This window comes from Lissotriton vulgaris, chromosome 9 (genome assembly GCF_964263255.1).
Source record: "Lissotriton vulgaris chromosome 9, aLisVul1.2, whole genome shotgun sequence".
NCBI classification, from domain to species: Eukaryota; Metazoa; Chordata; class Amphibia; order Caudata; family Salamandridae; genus Lissotriton; species Lissotriton vulgaris.
Genome location: NC_141697.1, coordinates 885,402,353 through 885,408,352, shown reverse-complemented (window position 1 = coordinate 885,408,352; position 6,000 = coordinate 885,402,353).

Sequence of the window (6,000 nt, the reverse complement as noted above, 5' to 3'; positions counted from 1 at the left end):
ATAAGAATTCCATCCGCATCTCAACCAGCTCTGACGCCAACCTTGCCAGCGCCGAACACCTCCACTTCCAGATCCACACCGACCCCAACACCACACTCAGAGGCACCCTCCTCTACCGGCCTCCAGGACCCCGTGCACAATTCAGGGACGACATCACTGACTTTATTACCCCACACGCCCTCCCCTCCGAGGACTACATTCTATTGGGAGACCTCAATTTTCACCTGGAAAAGAGCAATGACAGCAGCACCACCACCCTTCTGGACAATCTCGCCAACCTCGGACTCAAACAACTTGTCACTACCCCCACCCACAATGCAGGTCACACACTCGACCCTATCTTCACCTCCAGCAAACATGTCTCCTTCTGTCACACCACAGCTCTCCATTGGACGGACCACAGCTGCGTTCACTTTATCTACAAGAAGACCACAACCCACAACCATCCTCAACCTACTATGCGAAGAAAGTGGAACAAAATCACCATCGATCAGATCTCCTCATCGCTTCTTCAAAACCCCCCTGCCCACTCCCCAAACGCCGACCAAGCAGCCATTAACCTCACCCAATGGCTATCCAACAGCGCCGACATCCTAGCACCGTTGAAAAAACGTCAAATCAAACTAGGCAGCAAAAACGCCCGATGATCTTAAGAAATCGAAGAAACTCTGTTGCTCCCTTGAGAAGGTCTGGAAAAAAGACCCAAACACCAGCACCAGGGACGCCTTCAAAAACGCCACCCGCATACACCACCAACTAATCCGGTCTGCCAAGAAAGCTGCATTCAAAGACCGACTAGATAACAACGCCCACAACAGCAAGGAATTATTCAACATCGTCAAAGAATTTACCAACCCATCAGCCAACTCCAACGACATCACCCCCTCCCAAGCCCTCTGCGACTCCCTAGCTTCCTTCTTCCACAACAAAATCGCAGACATCCACAACAGCTTCGACAACCGACCCGGAGACCAACCCACCCAACCTTCTGCAGGACCTTCACCCCCCTTGAACACCCTCAACGACTGGAACCCAATCTCCACTGAGGACACCATCCGCCTGATGAACTCCATCCACTCAGGATCCCCAACTGACCCATGCCCTCACCACATCTTCAACAAAGCAGACTCCATCATAGCACCACACCTCCGAGATGTCATCAACTGCTCCCTCAACTCCGCCACCTTCCCGGAAAGCTGGAAACACGCAGAACTCAGCGCCCTTCTGAAAAAACCCACAGCTGACCCCACCGAACTCAAAAACTACCGCCCCATCTCGCTTCTTCCATTCCCGGCCAAAGTCATCGAGAAAGCTGTCAACAACCAGCTCGCCACCTTCCTCGAAGCTAACAAATCCCTCGACTCCTCACAGTCCGGCTTCCGAGCCAAACGCAGCACCGAGACCGCACTTATCGCAGCAACAGACGACATTCGAACTCTACTGGACAATGGAGACACAGTCGCCCTCATCCTCCTTGACCTCTCCGCTGCCTTCGACACAGTCTGTCATAGCACCCTTCTACAACGCCTCAGAAACGTCGGAATCCAAGGAAAAGCACTGGAATGGATCACCTCGTTCCTCACCGGAAGAACCCAGAGAGTCCGCCTCCCACCATTCAAGTCAGAGGCCTCTGAAGTCATCTGCGGCGTGCCACAAGGATCGTCACTCAGGCCCACCCTCTTCAACGTATACATGAGCCCCCTTGCGGCCATCGCTCGCCAACACAATCTCAACATCATCTCCTACGCTGACGACACTCAACTGATCCTCTCACTCACCAAAGACCCTAACACCGCCAAAACCAACTTACACGAAGGAATGAAAGAAGTAGCCGAGTGGATGAAGCACAGCCGTCTGAAACTGAACTCAGACAAAACAGAAGTCCTCATCTTAGGCACCTCCCCCTCCGCCTGGGATGACTCTTGGTGGCCAGAGGCCCATGGAAAAGCACCCATCCCGACGGACCACGCACGGAACCTGGGCGCCATCCTGGACTCCTCACTCTCGATGACCAGACAAGTCAACGCCGTTTCATCATCTTGCTACAACATCCTTCACATGCTCAAAAAAACATTTCGCTGGATCCCCGCCGAAACTAGAAAAACGGTCACCCACGCACTGGTCACGAGCCGCCTGGACTACGGAAACACCCTATACGCCGGGACCACCGCAAAACTCCAGAAAAAACTCCAACGCATCCAGAACGCTTCAGCCAGGCTCATACTAGACATCCCGCGTAAAGATCACATCTCTGGTCACCTGAAAAACCTCCACTGGCTCCCCGTAAATAAGAGGATTACTTTCCGCCTCCTAACCCACGCACACAAAGCACTTTACGAACTTGGACCCGAATGCCTCAACACACGACTGTCCTTCTACACCCCCTCCCGTCAGCTACGATCCTCCAACCAAGCCCTTGCCACTGTACCTCGCATCAACAAAACCACCATGGGAGGTAGATCCTTCTCCTACCTGGCAGCTAAAACCTGGAACTCACTTCCCACTCACCTTCGCCTTACTCAGAACCACCTAGCATTCAGAAAGCAACTTAAAACTTGGATATTCGACAAGTAATTCCCCACCCTGCCTCAAGCGCCTTGAGACCCTATGGGTATGTAGCGCGCTATATAAATCTCTTGACTTGACTTGACTTGACAACGTGAATTGTACCTATATAAGGGCATGAATCGGGAAAATTCAAACGGAACCTAAACAACTACACAACACCGTGACTATTTATTTAAATATATTTTGGAGATTCAGACCTTTTTTCTCCAACATCAGCTTATGAGTTCTGAAAATCCACAAATGTTTGTCTTGAGATATACAATTGTGGTTTACATATCTAATTCACTAAACAAATTGTTCCAATGTAAAAGGTGGGAGGCACACAGAAGAGCTTTTAGAAGGTAGGATGCACACAGGAGAGGTTTTAGAAGGTGGGATGCGTACAGGAGAACAACTGACAGGTAGCTAGAGAGCTACCAGTAGCTCAGAAGCTACTCATTGTAGAAGCCTGGACTAAGTGTTTTGTAGAGGGTGCCTGAAAATAGACAACTTAACAGATTTTTAACACTTCTGCCTGGAGATGCACATTTCAATGAAGGCAGGCGAAAATAAGTTGTTACTGGTACCTCAGATACAGCTGGGTCCCAGTGAATGGAAACTGAACCACAATGTCTTTGGGGCGCTGATGTCCATAGGCAGATTCTCTCTCTTAAATTATGTCATTAGGATAAAGTTTATACAAGTTTATCGTTGTTAGTTGTTGTAATAATTATAGTATTGTCATTGATGAAGATGCTGTCATTGCTGAAATCAGATGTTGTCTATACATGGTGTTATTATACTTCATACAATTTTACTATTCCCGAGTTGAGATGAAGCATTAGGTAACATAATACAAGTATACTGAAAGAACTAGATTATGGATGTAGTTTGCCTTATTGGGCTCAGATCAGAAGAATGAACAGTGAGTTGAAGAAATGTAAGCATCTCCTCGCAAGAAGAAAGAGGGAGAGAAGGAGTTGAAAGAGTACAATAATCAGAACTGGTTAGTGAAATAGGTGCACTGTACGTTTAGTTTTTTGCAGTTTGTTTTCTGTATGTTTATTGGTAAATGTGGTTGTTTACTATTAAACAAATGTACTTGGAAAGGACTACAATATAAAATAAAGGAAGACTTGCATAATTATATTCTCCATGTCCTTTAAGAGAACTAAATTTTATTTCTTGATAGGTAAATTTTAATTGTAGTTTACAAGTTTTAAGCCATGGCATTGATCTCACAGTCCACAGCTCTTGGAAAGGATTCCTAGTTGGTATACTTTGGCCATTCCCCTTTTAGAGACCTCCCCGGTCGTTTTCATCCCACTACGTAACTTTGGCAATGCTTAGCTTTTGTTCTGCACCATACTTGCCTTCTTTAATGCCACAGACAAGTATAAAACGGCTAGAGCTGCCGACTTTGGAGCTAGGGAACCAGGTTCTAGCCTCTGCGTCTTTTCTACATCTTTTGTTTCTGGTCAAATTACTTAATCTCCCAGTGTGTACCAAAAAATGAAGGTGTCCTTGTGTAACGTAACTGTGGTGCTCATCTTGTAAGTGCTCTGTTGTAAGTCTAGTTTATTTCTATGGCACCTCTTGTGCTTCTTGTTTATTGGTCCTCTCCATTACGTCACTTGGAACGTTGTATTATTAATTAATTTACGTTACCACCTCTCGTAGTGACTCTGTCCAGCTGATTGACTCTGCGCAGTCGTTTCCTTCACTCTCTCCTCAAGCTCGTTTAATTACAATAAATCCTTATAATTATATAATTATCATTTTGCGTCATACTTATGAGGCATCACTACAATTTGGCGACGAGTTCGGGATACTCCTTTCTTGTGACGGGCTTGTGGTAGAGAGACGATTTCAGGCGGCTGATCCTTTACCTAAGGCAAGTGCTTATTATTCAGTTCAATGAGGAAATTTTTGCTCATCATTCATTTGTCTCTCCTTTACTTTTGGGGCAGGTGACAATCTGTTGGAAACGCTTATTCTCAAAACGTATTGCCGTCAACAGAAGAATTTTCCTGAAATTGACGATCGGCTAAACTTTTCATGATCGCCCAAGAACATTTTCAGCTGTGCAGCTACCGGTGAACTGACGTTCATGCGTCATGGCGTCTTCAACGTAAGTTACACAACGCCATTTTAGAAGTCATTCAGCTTTCATTATGAAGGACGGCTTTCTCCGTTACTGTTCACTTACTAAAGAACGGCAAGGTATTGCCTTTCCACATAAATTTCATAACCAGTATGAACGTTCAAGTTAAATAATTAGCAAAGTAGTTACATACAGGACTAATCTTTTCATTTAGTTGCTTCTTAGATGAAAATTAAACTGAAGAACGGTATTGCCATTCTTTTCCCTGCGTTTGGCAAAGTTTTACCTTTCATACTTGTTCTTTGCAAGGATCATTATTTCACAAAATATTTCTTACTGGTACACTTGTAAAATGTATAAGCCTCTTTGCCAACTTTATTGTAAGTTCAATTGTTAAAGTTGTGCTTATAAATAAGGCTTTTCTTGTCAAAAAGTATACATTTGCTAGAATATTGATTTTAAATATTTTGCAACATATTAATTTTGCAGTCATTATTCAAATTTCTAGTTACTAGTCTTTGATTTAGTAAGTATTTAGTTCTGTACCAGGGTCACAATTGAGTATTTTATTAAGAGCGAGCCTTCAAACTGTGAACTCGAGATCATGGCCAGTGAACACAATTTCAGTACACCTGCTGCTTTTCTCAATGAACCTGGACAACCAGTCATGAAGTGGCGGAATTGGTATAGAGCTTTCGAAAATTACTTAGTCGCAATAGATGGTAAGAAGTTTGAACCAGAGCGAAAGAAAGCAATTCTTTTTGGAATTTTAGTTGTCGCTGGCCAAGAAATTTTTGACAGTTTGCCCGAATATGAACCTACCCCTGGACAGTTTATTCCTCTTGATGAGTTTCAAGAAGCAGTTAAAAGACTAGAGAAACAGTTCGACAAAGAAAAAAATATTATGGTTGGCAGACACCGGTTTACTATGAGAAAACAATCCGAATCTGAAAATGTTGAAGAATACATAGCCAGTTTGAGAGTGTTAGCTGCAAAATGCGATTTCAAAGATATGGTTGACAAGTATATTCGTGATCAATTTGTTTTCCATTGTTTGGAGCGAGAAATTCAAGAACGTTTGCTTGCCTGCAAGAATCCTACTATTTCGGATGTTATTGATATCGCCAAAGGCATAGAACGTTCGCTAGAGGGTTCCAAAGAATTGTCAAAAGTTTCTGGTCCAGGTTCCAATGTGTATTTGGTGCAGGATAAAAAGAAAAAAGATACAAATTCAAGTATTAAGTACAAAGAAAAATACAATGCTAATGCTTTTCAATTTGTATGTTTTAGATGTGGTTCTAGAAATCACAAAGCTGACTTTTGGGGTGCCCAGCACTTGGGAGAAAGTG